We start from the raw sequence: 16,989 nt of genomic DNA, 5'->3' as shown, positions 1-16,989 counted from the left end.
GTGTTTTTCCTCCTCTCGGGCATTGCTTCGTTACCATCCTTCTGTTTGGGTGAGTAGTATATTTCCATTGCTTACATTTTCTTAGGGCGCTGCATTGTGTGCATTTGTTTTCTTGCTCTCTCTCTCATTTGTACGGCTTTCCCCTCCTACTCTCACCCCACACTGTCCGTGTTGCTCTCACAGGCCCCAGTCACTTGTTGCTTCCTCTATTTCTCCACATTATTATCAGCGTTTCTTGCTGTGTTTTTTAAAACCCATTCCAGCTCATCTGTTGCTTCAGCATCCTGGCAGAGTTGACTCGCTCTGCTACATCTCTGCTCCCCTGTGTCTCTCCCAACTTTTTTTTTATTTAAAATATTTTTAGGGGGGGGGGGGGGGGCTGACAGCTTCATTGTATTACTGGACAGCTCCTTTCTCTTCAAAGTGATTTCATACACTTTTTATGGGTTTTTAAATCACCACTTCAAGATATGCAGCCACCGCCATAACATGGTAAATTAATAGTGAAAAAATAGCGGCTGCAGTGCTGAGTTGCATAAATGCATATATGTACTTGTGCATGTACATATATACGTCAACAGGTTTGGTCATGCTATAAAGTTTTTAAAAAGTGGCTTCCGCGTCATCATGACACACGTGTGCATTTATGGTTACTCATGCATGCACATGCCGTTATGCTGCGGCTGGCCATTTAAATTTTTAGGGTCGAGCCTGCGATGGTATGTGCTAGCGCATGCGCCTCACTTCGAGACACTATAGTATACAAAAAGGGCCTGGAGCACACCCATTGCTTTATCATTTGTTGTCTTAAAATCATTCTTCTTTAAACCTGTCGTAAATGGACAGTTTAGTCGAAATGTAACTTCCAAAACTTGCTTTGGAGGAGGGAATCAACTTAATCGCTGCTAACGACGTGATTTAGGTACTATTCCTCCCACCCCCACACACACTCCTCTACCTACTGCTTCCTTCACAGCAGTGCTTTAAATGGGCCCGTACTCTCCGGTACTTAGTACCGGCACTTTTTTATTTTGAGAGGGAGAGTACCGGCATATCTCAAGAAAAACGTAATACTTTTAATTGGAGAGTACCGGCACTTCTCAGAAACAAGCACTTCCATTTTTCCATTTAAAGCACTGCTTCACAGTGCTTGTGTTTTAACACACATTTTGCAAACTGTCTCCCCTCAACCCCACCAAGGACCTGCTCCTGTCACTCCAGTGTGCATGCGTGTGTTTCAGGCCGAGTTACTTAGACCCGGCACGTGTTTTGTGTTGAGCCCTCCATAAAAATGCATAGATTTTCGAGCATTCTCCCTCCTGTGCTTCTGTCCCGCTGCGCTGCTCTCCATCGCCCGCCACCACCTCGCGGCTGCGCTCACCCATGTATATCTCCACGTTGCCTCTCACACATTACTTCCCCAACACTCCACTGTGTTATCTCAATACAAGAAATACCGCCGGAGTGTGACACTTTGCTTTTGGGTATTGTTTTAGATGGCAGGTTTCCATTTGGTTCTATTGGATATTCTGTCAGTGTGATCTCTCCTTACATTTTATTGTGTAATGTTGTCCCATTCTTTGTCCCTGTACCCTGTGGTTTGCTGACATTAACCCTGAACGTTTTGTAAAACATTGTTTGCATCTCGTGAGTGCGCTCTGTGCTTGTTATAGCAACAAAAACAAGGTTGGTAATACACATAAAATGAACGATTTGCCAGACAGCGTGGATACTGCTAGTTGAACCCTCCCTAGTAAAGCTACCGAAAATCTTTTTAGTTGTGGTGGAGAGAAGGAAGCGGGTTAATGTTTAATTCCATAAACACAATTATTTGTGTCACAAGTTATTGTCAGTGGTAGTGAGTGTGACTTTGTATGCTGCCGAACCTTTTTAACTATGGCTTCCCCCATAAACCATCCTAGATGGCCTTTACCTCAGTTTTCAGAAAAAAACGTGGTCTCTTCGTTTGTAGGTATGCTTTGTAGATGAGCAAGACCTCGTTCAGTAGATTTGTATTAGGAGGATTATAAATCTCTTGACAGTTCGAAGACGTTAAAGGGAATCATAACCAGGCCTGATTAACTTTCATATAATAAACCGAAGCCTACAATAACCGCATACGTCACTAATCTCCGTGTTACACTATAACTGTCACCACTCCAACTGTGACTTAAAAATGACATTGTTTCCCTTCGGTTCATAGCATAGTACAGTCCTCTTGTGATGACACAACACCTGATGTCAGCTTAAAAGGAGGGTCGCTGCACAGAATTGGCATTTAAAAATGTACCTTTATTCGATAAAGTTATCTTTGGGTTTCAGACATTGTGACATTTTTTATCAGATGGGCCTGTTATAGTGTTTTTGCAACAAGGTCTAAACTGCATATTGTCATGGTTATTTCCATTATACTGCCAGCCATTTTTCTATTGTCCTACACTGAAATGTCCTTTCTTAGCAAGGAGAAAGAGTTCAAGAACGTAAACAAAGAGTGTAGGCATAATGTGTATTACTATGCATTAAAAGTGAAATATCCCCTGCCTTACAAAAAAAGATTACTGCAAGCCATGTATACGTTCTTTGATCCATTCTTCTCTTGGGTCACGGAATGTCTCGGTGACATACAATATACTCATCATATACATTATGCTCAGGCCACTGAAATTATGCAGCAAGGGAAGATCAGATTATGTGACAGCATTGACTAAATTATGCAGGACCAAAAAGCAAATTATCTGGTGTAACGTAACACATTTTGTAACAGTATAACGTCTCTATTCTGTCATTTTTAGTTCTTGCATACCAGACAACTCTTGGCTTTCTGTATGTAAAAGCCTCTTGTGTACATTACCAAAAACCTACAGTGGGCTGAGAGACTGACCATTGCTGACCATTTTTTCACGTTATTGTTACTCTCATTTGCTTTCTTATTATAAAATGGCCTTCCTTCCTCTTATGCTTGACCTTTCATTGGAGCATAGCTTCCCAATTTTTGCTTGGCTGACATAGCCTTCCACTGCTCCCTTTTGGGAAACCACTTCTTTCTTTTATGCCCCACTTTTTCTTTTTAAGAATGTGCATTTGTTTTCCACTTCTCTCACGCTTCTCCATCTGCCCAATACTTGCACCCCACATGCCCAGTGTTGCTTTCTCTTCTTTTGCTTCTACTCCTGCCAAACATCCATGGTGCTCACTTTTGCCCTCTCTCGTGTGTTGTTTTTACCCTGCTTTTTCCACTTCTCTCTCCACTCCCCTTTATTTTGATTTAATTCACCCTTACGCCAGTCACTCCCTGTTGCTTTCTCCCACGCACTCTGCCTTTGGTCGCTCATCCCTACCAGACTTTAATAATATTTTGTTTTTGTTTTTAAAGGGTCCAACAACTCCCATTGGGTGTCATACTGCTTTGCTTGTTGAAACTCAATTGATTTTTAAAATTTACTAGAACGAGTGGTGTTTGTCGACTCAGATGGCTAAATAATATAATAAATAAAATGTCGCCCTCATCATTCAGTAGATGCATGCACGAGTGATGATGCATGCGCATGCATATGTCATGCATCCTGTCTCATCATGCATGCAAGCATACTGAAAGCAGACACCAGTAGCTTCATGCCATATTTTATTTTATTTTCTTCATTGGTAAACATAATAGGTCCCAAAGTCAAGGCCTATTTGCTTTGCCAGTGCTTTTTTATTTTATTTTATGAATAATAATAATAATAATAATAATAATAATAATAATAATAATGGTTATTATCATTATTATTATTATTATTATTATTATTATTATTATTATCATCATAATTGCTGATTTATTGCACAGCTGTGAGACATGTCATTTTTTGTTTATATTTCACTAACGAAAAAAAACATGCCATCAAAAAGTAGGCTGCAAATCTATGAACCTAGCAGATGTAAATTGTCATGAAGCAAGAGCAGCAGGCATCTATTGAAACCTATTTTTTCTAATTTTTTTCTTGAACTCTTGCCTGCCTTTTCTGCTCCAAGAAAAATTGACCTGATAAATGACAATTAGCCGGAGAACAGCTTATTCCTTAATTCCATGTTTCATCAATGACTGAAGGCCATTTCCACTTAGATGTTTCTCCTTTTCCACTGTTTTTACTTAGGTGGTCATTACGACCTCGGCGGTCTTTTTACAAGACCGCCGAGGGACCGCCGTGCAGAAGACTGCCAGTAGTGGCGGTTTGCCGCTCGGCATATTATGACTGTTGGCTGCTCCCCGTCCTTTTTCCGACGGAGGGCCGCCAACAGCCATACTGGTGGGCGGCGGGGAAGTGGAGGTTGCTCCACCTCCACCGCCACGCCAACAGAACACCGCCCACCGAATCACGTCCTGTGATTCGGCGTGGCGGTGTTCTGTTGGCGGTGTGGTGTCGGCAGAGCAGCCCCCATGGCTCCCGTCTCCTCCCGGAGGATCGACAGAACAGGTAAGTCGATCGTCCGTTAGGGGAGGGGGCAGTGGGTTATTGTGTGTTGTGTGGGTGCATGGGGGTGTGCGTCTGTGTATGTAGAGGGGGTGTGTGAGTGTGTGCATGCTTACAGGGGTGTTGCGTGTTAGGGAATGAGTGCGTGTATGTCTGTGGGTATGTCTGTATGGATGTGTGCGTGTATGTTTGTATGTGGGTGTGCGTGTCTGACTGTGTGTGTGGATGTTGGCATGTATGTTGGTGTGTGTGTGTTGGTGGTGCCTGCGTGCGTGTTGTGTGTGTGTGAGTTATGTGAGGTTGGGGGTCGGGGTGGGGAGGGGGGCCCTGCCACCTTTGGGGGGTGGCAGGGGTGGTGGGGGGTGTAGGGGAGGGAGTCGGGGTGGGGGTGTTGGTGGGGGAGACCCCTATCAGTGCCAGGGAAGGAATTCCCTGGCACTGATAGTGCTTACTGCCATGGATTTCATGGCGGTTTCAAACCGCTTGAAATCCATGGCGGTTAGCCGGGTCAAAATACCGCCGGCGGTATAGTGACGGCCGCCGGGCTGGAGACCCAGGTCTCCAGCCCGGCGGGCGGAACGGAGAACCAGCGGATGACCATGGCGGTAACCGCCATGGTCATAATACCAAAAAAAAAGACCGCCAGACTGTTGGCGGTCTTACCGCCGCTTCTCCGCCTTCCGCCAGGGTCACAATGACCCCCTTAGTGTTTTTCCTTGAACAGTGTATTTATCTGCAGTAATATTTGGAAATTAATTTGAGTTTCTTTGCTTAGGCTGTGCCATTTTCACTGGCATTTCTGTTACGTTTGCTTGACTTGAATTTTTCGATCTTTGGGGGCCTTCATATTAAGTGCAGGGTGCATTAATGTGTGTTTGATGATTATGATTTGATGTGTTAGACTTCAAAGACTATGGGGGTCATTATGACCCTGGCGGAAGGCGGAGAAGCGACGGTAAGACTGCCAACAGGCTGGCGGTCTTTTTTTTGGTATTATGACCATGGCGGTTACCGCCATGGTCATCCGCCGGTTCTCCGTTCCGCCCGCTAGGGCGGAGACGACCGCTGGGCTGGAGACCTGGGTCTCCAGCCCGGCGGCCGTCACTATACCGCCGGGGGTATTTTGACCCGGCTGACCGCCATGGATTTCATGCGGTTTGAAACCGCCATAAAATCCATGGCGGTAAGCACTATCAGTGCCAGGGAATTCCTTCCCTGGCACTGATAGGGGTCTCCCCCACCCCCCACCCGACTCCGTCCCCTACACCCCCCACCACCCCCGCCACCCCCCAAAGGTGGCAGGGTCCCCCTCCCCACCCCGACCCCCAACATCACATAACTCACACACACACGACACGCACGCAGGCACCACCAACACACACACACACCGACATACATGCCAACATCCACACACACAGTCAGACACGCACACCCACATACAAACATACACGCACACATCCATACAGACATACACGCACTCATTCCCTAACACGCAACACCCCCGCAAGCATGCACGCACTCACACACCCCCTCTACATACACAGACGCACACCCCCATGCACCCACACAACACACAACCCCCCCACCCCCTCCCGTAACGGACGATCGACTTACCTGTTCCGTCGATCCTCCGGGAGGAGACGGGAGCCATGGGGGCTGCTCCGCCGACACCACACCGCCAACAGAACACCGCCACGCCGAATCACAGGATGTGATTTGGTGGGCGGTGTTCTGTTGGTGTGGCGGTGGAGGTGGAGCAACATCCACTTCCCCGCCGCCCGCCAGTATGGCTGTTGGCGGCTCTCCATCGGAAAAAGGACAGGGAGCAGCCAACAGTCATAATACGCTGAGCGGCAAACCGTCACTACTGGCGGTCTTCCGCACGGCGGTCCCTCGGCGGTCTTGTAAAAAGACCGCTGAGGTCGTAATGACCACCTATATTCTAATTTTGGCATTGTCTTGCATGATTATTTTCCTTAAACCAGCTTTGGGATGATTCCTGTGCTTAGTGATGGGCAGCCCATGCTTCTTTCTGCACCTTCTCAAGATGAAAACTGAGTAATTGTAGGTTAGCCACTCTGTCAATTCTCCTCAGTAGTTTTTTTCTCAGGGTTGTGCACTTTTCTGGTACCATAGTTGTTTTTATTGGTGAGCAGTACAAGCTGCATCAACAATGCTTTACCTGCCAATATGCAGGCATTTTAATTAGTAGTCTAGTTTCCTCTAAGGTCGAAGCCTACCAGACAGTACTTTTGTCGGGTTTGCTAAAGACATTTAGGGGACATTTGGACAGCTTCCCTGGGAATTCATTCCACCCATTGCTATTGGCTTTGTGGTTTGTAACTCACATTTACTTGGGATCTTTTTGCTACCTGCATTTGATTTAGGCTGTCCAGCCTGAGTTTGTCCCTCCCGTATCCTTCAAGTCTTGTTCTTGTCACACTTGCTGTGCATTCATTTGACGAAGGTCAAATGTTGTGCCCTGTCTTCCAATAGAGCTTGGTTTTTATCTTTCTTTCTCTGGCTGCAAAGTGAGAAGAATTATATGACAATCATAATGGGTTCTGGGGGTGTGCTGGAGGAAGGCTATAGGATGCTCTTTCTTTCTAGCACACAACAAAACGTAAGTGTCTATAAACAAAATATGCAGATATTTACGAATATAGGTGTGGTGAAAACAAATATTTTAATATGACCAATACAAATCAATACACTAGGTGATGACATTTCAACACATCATTTGAGTGCTGTATACTTTTATCAATAAAACTACAAGTCTGTGCAAATGTAATGGCCATTTAAATTGAAGATGTGTTGTCTGTAATGGCAGTGCACTACCACACCATGCATACTCCACTCTGCATCTCTCCATGCCACTGCACTCTACTTTGCACCAGTCAATTCTACACCTCTCTACTCTGTAACACTCTATTGTATGCCAATGCACTCTAATCTACTCCATTCTGGGCCACTTCTCGCTGCTCTGCACAACTTCACTCCATGCTACTCCAGTCCAGAACACTGTAGTCTTTGCTACTGTACGCTGCATTAATGCACTTTACTCTTCACTCCACTCCACTTTATGCCAGTACACTCTATGCCAATGCACCCCACACCACTGTAATCTACTCTGGACCACTGTACTTTACAACACTCTACTCTATGTCACTACACTCTGCCCGCACCACTCTACTCTATGTCACTTCACCCTACTCTGAAACAATCTACTCCATGCCACTGCATTGTATGCCACTCTTCACCACTCTGTGCTACTCAACTCTAAGCCACTCTGCTGTACGGCACTGCAATTTACAGTGTACCACTCCATTCTGCGCCACTCTACTCTGCACAAATTTACACTAGCCCACTACACTCTACTCTATTCTACTCTATCCAATGCACACTACACCACTGCTCTGTATCCAATGTACTCATTGCCCCTCTACTAATCACCAATGTACTCTATGAGCCTCTAATCTGCAAACCTGCACTCTCTGCCACTGAACTCTATGCCATTGTACTCTGCACCATAGCACTATATGTCACTGTTCTCTGCCCCACTGCACTCTACTCTGCACCACTGCACTTTATGCCACTCAAATCTACTCTACTATACTCCACTCTAGGGCACTTCACTCTACTCTGAAACCATCTACTCTACACCACTGCACTCTATGCAACTCTACTCTACAGTACACCACTACAATCTACCCTGCACCACTCCAGTCTATCCTGTGCCACTCTTCTCTGACCCAATCTATGCCACTGTTCTCTACATATTAGACTCTACTCTGCAACATTCTGCTCCTTGCCACTATACTCTACTCTTCAGCACTCTACACCATGCTACTGCATTCTATGCTACTCTATTCTACACTGCACCACTGCACTCTAAAATTGGTCCTTCTCGGCTATGCACTTCCTACTTTAACACCTGCCGAAGTGGAAGATCTCCTGTCTTCAATTGTCCCGGACTCAATTGGCAACTTACAAAATGACTCTGACTCTTGAAAATGGACCTTTTTATGCCACATGTTAACATTTTAAATTGTTCTTTTATATATGCTCAAGTGTCCTTTTAACTTGTCATTATTGCCATTTTTTAGATATATCTAAGGTTGAGTTTTAGTAGCTTTTATGCATATTTAGGCTTTGAACCACCTTCAACTGGCAAGGGGAGGGTGTTGTGCAGCCATTTTAGTTATAGCTCTATGCATGTTATTTTAGCAAACTAGGCCTGCCGCTGTGCACTTCAACCTAGATATATTTTATTCAGCTTTATTATTTTAACAATAGCCACTTTTGTGGTCTTGTTTTATTTCTCTCTATCTAGGTGTTCTTGCTTAGGCCAGCACTACGTTCTCAAACAAGACATTCTTGTTCACTCTGATCTACGATACTATACTCAACTCCAGTCCACTCCACTCTACACCACTACACTCCACTCAATGCCACTCCACTGTACAATGTATTACGCTCAACAACACTCTATTCAACTCTCTCTATGCCACTCCATGTTACTTTACTCCACTCTATGCCACTCCACTCTTCTTTATACAAATCTGCAACACTCTGCCACTCTAGAACACTCCGCCACTTCACTCTATGACACTCTACTCCACTCAATGACATTCTACTCTGCACTATGACACTAATCCACTCTGTAAAACGCTACTCGCTCTATGACACTCCTCGCCACACCAACAAATGACACTCTACAACACGCAAGTCTCCTTTACACCATTAAGTTTTAGCCATGCTGAACAGTAGCCCCACTTGTGTACATGGCTAAAACAGATTGGCAAAGCCAATAGTTCTTGCGTAGACGAGACCTATTGGATTTGCCAATGCTTGTATCTTTTTGCTGATGCTGTACAACAATGACAACAGACAAAGCCAAAAGATCAGCAACCATTGGTTTTTACCAATGATTGTTTTTAAAAAGAAATGGAGAAGACACTGTCCTTCGGGTTTGATTTTACATATGTATTAACAAATAGCTGGTTTATTGTTTTAAATATTAATAATTGAAAGTATCACATGAAAAATATGCAAGGATTGTGAAATTAGAAAAAAACAACTGAATTATCCAATGTCATCCATTCTTAAAACATTTTCATGCAAATTACTACATGCTTCTTTTAAAATGATTCTAAAACAAATTAATAGTGTATATTTGAAATGAAAACAAAAAAATCCCAAATATTTTTATTTTTTTTAAAGTGAAATTATGTTTCCAGTACATTCTACAGCATAATAATGACCCCACATTTTAATAATGGTGTCAAAATTAATGACTAGTTGTAACAGTACAAATGTATGTAATCATTCACATTAGAAATGGTCTGTGGACCCGTGGAAGTAACCAAAATGGGTGTTATTGCTCTCCTGTTGGGTAGTAAAGGACAGGTGTGACTTTATAAAGGTTGGCCCCTACCACTCGTTGGCCCCGGTACCACTCCACCTACTGCTTTATTCAAAAGCTGCCCTCCCTGAATACAACATAGTGTCCAGTTGCACCATAAAAAGCAATAGTTCTAAAATGTATGGCCTTTTGGTCATATTCTGCTGAGCTAGAAATCTAGATATCTAAGATCTAACCCAGTCATCGGTCACTCTTGCAAGCCCAAGGTAAACACAAGGAAGATACGAAAAAGTATTTTCAAAACAATCGTATTCTTGTATAAAAAAGCACAAGCTGTGATTATTAGAAGGATGAGACATACCCCAGTAATTAGCATTGTTAGAATGGTAAACAATATGAACTATTCCACCATGGTAATTTGTTACTAAGGTTTCCTTACTCCTATCTGTATCTAGTACTGTACTAAAAAAAGCTTAGCAAGAGTACCCTCTGCCAGATCAATTGTGGTAGTCTAACCCCCATAACTTGGTGTTAGGTGTGAGGAAGCAAGTACAGGTTATCCTCCTTGGCAGGATGGAGGTTGTAGTCAGCAGGGCTTCACCTCACTCACAACTCGCAAAGTTTCAGTGATAATCCCAGCATAGAAGTTCTCCTTTCACTGAGCTTTAGCATGGAAGCTGTTTATAAAATAAAGTAGCACTCTTATCACACTATGATAGAGGCGCAGAGCAGCTAATTCATTTTGTCTAATTAAAATAAAGTGTCTCCTAATGAGCACAGCAAGAAAGCAAAACAATGGCATTGTATTCTGAAATGTACAATCCTGGAACTAACTGTACAGACTACAGGGAGTCAGTGGCTATGAGAAATGCACATGAGACACATTAACGTGTTAGCAATAAAGTATGGAAAAAGGTTACCACAAAAAAAGAGATGTCAGCTTAAAGAGTTGAATCTAAATTAAAGACAACATGGAAACCATGCAACATCCTCCCATTGGTCGGAAGGAGACTCAGCCAAAATATCCAGCTACTCTAAAAGCATTTAAAGGCACAGCATTATGTACTATAAATGTTAATGATATCAACACAAGTGAAAGCCATTTAAAAAATACCAAGTAAAAAATCCTGCAAAGTACTAGAAAATCAATAAAATCAATTTAAAAGCAAAAGGGTGATTTTAAAAAGTCTATAAGGAAGTCGTACTAAGTAGTACTACAGGGCGGTAGTCCTGGGTGTTCCACTAAGTTCAAAAAGTCATTTGGGTCCTAGAGGGAACCTGCATCTGCAGACAACAGATCCACAATAACCTGAAGAGCAAGTTATAAAGAACAAACCTGGCCAGTATCAGCCTCAGCCGAAGACAGAGGTCCCAGAAGTGCATCCTCAGGTGAGGAGCCAGACGCCACAGATCCTGCAGTGGAATCATCCATCCAATCTGGTGAGGGCAACTCATAGTAAGCGACCTGCAGCAAAAATAATGACAGGACAACACTGGAGGTGCATCCATCGCCGATACAATAGCAGATCCATTAGCATAGTCTGAGTCAGTTACGTAGCATGGCATATGTCTGGCGCACACTGAAAAGAGTACCAGAGACAGTTGAACAGAGGCTGTACACTATTAAAATACACAGGCCGGAAAGGCAAAGACAATTGTCATTCAATTCTGGTAGCAATGACAATCCTAAGTACTGCACCATAAGTTTATGAGACAGAATGATGTGTGGCAATTGCTCACTATTTGGCCTTGGTGCAGAACATCCATTGCAGAGCAACTAAAATAGGATTAAAACAGCAATGAACAGTAATAGGACCACAGATTGCCTCCAAAAATGCTTGAAAATAAACACTAACCACCCCTCTGAACTGTAAAGTGAAGAATTGTATGTAACATTCTACACCTTTACATGAAGATGTTCTTCTGTGAGATTAATGTAATGTTGCCATGTATCAAATTGTGCAACAGAGGAAATGCTTGGTGTATTTAAATTTTCAACATTAGCCAAATCTTGACACATAGGCCATCATTATGACAATGGCGGTAAATGCTGCCTTCCGCGTGATGACGGCCGCCAAAAGACCGTCACTGTGGCTAACATCCGTCTGCCAAAATATGACCACAGCCAGATTTCCGCCACAAGAAGGGCAGAAATTTGGTTGTGGCCATACTGGCGGACGGTGGTAAGGTGGCGCTGCTACCACCAGCAGTGCCACGAAGTAGACCACCGTCAGCTGTATTATGTCAAATAATGTAGCCTGGCGGTGTTCTGCTGGCGGGGGCTGCTGGCGGTAGCAGCGCTCCATCCCGTCCCCTGCTGGAAGACCCCCTGGATGCAGGTAAGTCAGGTTTCCGACAGGAGAAGGGGGTAGGGGGTGTTGTGTGTGTGGGGGTGCATGATTGTGTGAGTGTGTGCGTGAGTGCGAATGTGTGTGTAGTGTTGTTTGGATTTGTGTGTGCATGTGTGAAAATCCGTGTATGAATGGAATGTGAATACGTGTCTGCGTGTCAGTATGAATGTGCGTATGGATGTGTGCATGAATGAAAGGATGCATGCATGTATGAATGTGTGTATGCCTGTGTGAGTGAGTGTGTGAATGCATAGTGCGTGCCTGCGAGTGTGCGTGTATGGAGGGATTGGAAGGAGGGAGCGTGGATGGAGGAGGGGTGGGGGTTGTCTGGGGGGTGTTAGGTGGGGTGAGTGGGCCTCCTAACGGTGACAGGGAAGGAGTTCCCTGTCACTGGTAAGGCCTACCACCATGGTTTTTGTGGCATCTTCCACCACCATCAATAAGTGGTTTCAAAATGGCATTTATGGGAATACCCTACTTATTGGTAAGGAAAGCAGGGATATACAATAAACTAACTAAGAAGTTGTAATGCATGACATAATAGCCATCTCTGTGTTTGTGTATGGATCCTGTGTCATGGGCACATTGTGAGAATAACTTACACCAACATGTAGACAATGATGTCCCATTGTGTCATTTCCTCACTAATCTTGCAATGGAAGTAGGAAATAATCCGCAGTGTATTGTATCATCTCACAGTGTGTGAGTGGACAAAACCACATTTTCAGCACAGTTGAAAAAATCAATACCCAAATAATGCAGCTCACTATTAAATTATATGTGATTAGAAACAATACATCTTAGCTAAGTTTGAGATGTGTGTGTGCAACGGCGTATAAAGTTTGAATCATTAGTCAAAGTTCAACTGAAATAATGGGTGTTGACCAAATCATGTGTACTTAAGTAAATGTGTCACACAAGGTAGCAAATCTGTAGGTTGACCAAAGTAGAAGGAGAACAAATTGAAGACGAACTTGTAAATTCCATGTATGTTATGACCTGTAAGTGTAGCATCAAAGCATGTGCAAATATCAACTCTATGTGTGTATGTGATACCACAAAGTCCACCAGTTTGACAGGGATTTCAACATTCTAGGGCCAAACATACACGTAGATAATAACCCACATTGACATACCCCATCAATGTGATAGATGAACAATTTAGTGGCTCAAGTTGCCTACATTTCCTACATCTCTGTCGATCAATTTAAAACTGGCACAGTCAATGAATATGCTGTGAAATATGTCACACATTGGGAAATAACATAGGAGGAGGAAATGCAACCAAGGAAACGTATTGCAATATACTCAGAGTCCTAAACTGAACCCTCCCGTGCTACATCAGTGATGTCAGAATCTGTCACGGTCTGCACGTCTTTTATCACGGTTGGCTGAAGAACTTGAAGGAACACCCAGTCTTCTACTGGTTCTGGACTGGCCAAGATAGGGCGACCCTTTCTAGTAGCAACGGTGCTGCTGTCTGGAAAAGACGACAAGGCAGACTGTACCCTCCAGAAGGCGTCCTGGAGGAAAAACCCCAAAAGTTGGGGAAAACCTCTATCACAGGAACTCCTGAAAAAGAGGGAAAAAGAAACAATGAAAAAAGGAAAAATAGAATAAATCTTGCAGGAAAAAACAGGAACGTGGAAAACACGAAAAAAACAGGAGCGAGGATCACCACCAAAGCGGAAGTGTTTGCGAAGCAAGGCAGAAAAGAACTGAAGTGCTTATATACCAGAAAACAGGAAGTGACACAACAGGAAGAAAGTGCGACACTATCTTGGATTGGGAAAGACCATATAGAAAAGAATAGGCAAAAAGACCAAGTAGAAAAGGAAAAGGAAAAAGACATGCTGAGAAGAAGAATACCAAGGATAAAGACAACATGGACACCAAGACTCAGAGGACCTCAAGAACTTCCAGCCTATCTCCATGCTCTCCTTCCCAGCAAAAGTCAATAGACAACTGACCCGCTTCCTTGAGGAGAACAGTACTCTTGAACCTTCCCAATCTGGATTCCGCAGCAACCACAGCATCGAAACTGTCCTCATCGCCACCACCGGTGACATCAGAACCATACTGAACAATGGTGAAATCGCGGCCCTCATCCTCCTGGACTTCTCAGCCGCATTCAACACCATCTGCCACCACACCCTTCGCCCATGCCTCGGCAATGCAGGAATCTGTGACAGAGCCCTGGACTTGATCATCTCCTTTCTCACCGGCAGAACTCAGAGAGTCCGCCTCCCTCCATTCCACTCTGAAGCCACCAAAATCATCTGCGGCGTACCCCAGGGTTAGTCCCTCAGCCTGACCCTCTTCAACATCGAAATGGCTCCGCTCGTTAACATCGCCCGATCTCACAACCTCAATATCATCTCATACGTCGACGACACCCAGCTGATCCTCTCCCTCACCAAGGAGTCCGCCAAGACCAACCTCCACGAAGGAATGAAGGCCATCGCCGAATGGATGAGGCCTCAAACTCAATTCCGACAAGACTGAGGTCCTCATCTTCAGCTCCACCCTCTCTGCATGGAATGACTCCCAGTGGCCTGCCACACTCGGATCCGCTCCCACCGACCACACATGCAACCTTTGATTCATCTTGGACCCCTCACTATCCATGACCTAGCAAATCAACGCCATTTCCTCCTCCTGCTTCAACACCCTCCACATGCTCCGAAAGATCTACAAATGGATCCCCATGGAAACCAGAAAAACAGTCACCCAAGCCCTCGTAAGCAGCAAACTGGACTACGGAAATGCTCTCTACACAGGAACAATGGCCAAACTCCAGAAAAGGCTGCAACGCATCCAGAATGCCTCCATACGCCTCATCCTGGATATCCCCCGCCACTGCCACATCACAGGCCACCTGAGAGACCTGCACTGGCTCCCCGTCAATAAGAGAATCACCTTCAAACTCCTCATCCACGCTCACAAAGCACTGCACAATACCGGCCCAGAATACCTCAACAGACGGCTCTCCTTCTACACCCCAACCTGACAGCTCCACTCCACCAACCTCGCAACCGTCCCACGCATCCGCAGAAATACAACCAGCGGCAGATCATTCTTGCACCTCGCCACCAAGAAGTGGAACACTCTTCTCACCCACCTGCATCAGACCAAGGACCTCCTTACCTTCAGGAGATTTCTCAAGATTTGGCTGTTTGAGCAGTAGCAGTGCCCCTCCCCTCAGTGCATTGAGACCCTCACAGGTGAGTAGTGTGCTTTACAAATTCCTTGATTGATTGATTGATTGACCAAGAAAAAGAAGAAACGAAGATGGATGAAAAAAGAAGAAAGAGGAGGAAAGAAAAAGAAAAAAGCCCAAGGAGGTGAGTATAGGTGAATTTCAGGGAGGGTGGCAGAGGCTGCGGCGCTACTCAGAGCATGAAATGTGCATCCTGGGCCGCACAGTGGAAACAGGTAGGCAAAACAATGGGCCGCGGCATGCCTCCGGCCCGACTGCGGCTCAAGAAACAGTCACTGCGGTAGTCCACAGCGACACAGTAGGCTCCCTTCCTGAGGTCCTAGGCTTGTCAGAAAAAAGAGAAAAAAAGTGCTAACCAAACGAGGTGCATGAACTGAGGAAGCATTTTCCCATGAACAGTCACTGAGGGGATAACCTTTCCAGTGGATCAGGAATTGGAGTTTGTTCCGAAAAATTTGTGAATCACAGATCTCTTGTACCTCATATTCAGATGGCTTTCACAGAAAGGGGAGGAGGACATTGGAAACGCCTATGGTATGTATCAAGAACAAAAGGATTAAGCTGTGAGACATGAAAAACTGGATAAACCTTCCAAGTCTGTGGTAAATGTAGCCGAACAGCAACAGGATTCAATAACTGTAGTTTGAACTTGTTTTGGGAAAAATGAGAGGGTAGAAATGTCAAAAGCCACACTTTGGCGGTCATTCTGACCACGGCAGGCGGCGGTCGCCGCCGAATGACTGCACCGCGGTCAAAAGACCGCGGCGGTCATTCCAACTTTCCCGCTGGGCCGGCGGGCGACCGCCAAAAGGCCGTCCGCCGGCCCAGCAGGAAAGCCCCTGCAACGAGGAAGCCGGCTCCGAATGGAGCCGGCGGAGTTGCAGGGGTGCGACGGGTGCAGTGGCACCCGTCGTGATTTTCACTGTCTGCAAAGCAGACAGTGAAAATCTTTGTGGGGCCCTGTTAGGGGGCCCCTGCACTGCCCATGCCAGTGGCATGGGCAGTGCAGGGGCCCCCAGGGGCCCCACGGCACCCGTTCCCGCCATCCTGGTTCTGGCGGTGGACACCGCCAGAAACAGGCTGGCGGGAAGGGGGTCGGAATCCCCATGGCGGTGCTGCAAGCAGCGCCGCCATGGCGGATTCCCTGGGCCAGGGGAAAACCGTTGAGAAACCGCTGGTTCCCCTTTTCTGACCGCGGCGGTCAGAATAGCCCAGGAAGCACCGCCAGCCTGTTGGCGGTGCTTCCGCCGCCCTCCGCCATGGCGGTCATGGACTGCCAGGGTCAGAATGACCCCCTTTGTCTCCTGGTTGATAAGATGGTGCCACCCAAGGTTGGCGATCAGCATTTCTTTTCATAGCTCTTTTAGAAGCCGAAAGAGTAGTATGGATCAGATCTTGAATATTGCAAAGTCGTTGTGCAAATGATGTAACGGCAAGGGCAGAAGGCAACACACGAGGAATAGTGGAAAACGTCTTAGGATGGAAACCATAGGTGCAGTAAAAAGGTCCTGATCCTGTTGCACTATGCACTGTATTATGGTAGGAAAATTCAGCTAAAGAAAGGAAATCTAACCAGTTACTCTGAGTGGCATTTCAGAAACA

Source organism: Pleurodeles waltl, chromosome 5, assembly GCF_031143425.1.
Source record: "Pleurodeles waltl isolate 20211129_DDA chromosome 5, aPleWal1.hap1.20221129, whole genome shotgun sequence".
NCBI lineage: Eukaryota > Metazoa > Chordata > Amphibia > Caudata > Salamandridae > Pleurodeles > Pleurodeles waltl.
Note: the sequence above shows the minus strand (reverse complement) of the source record.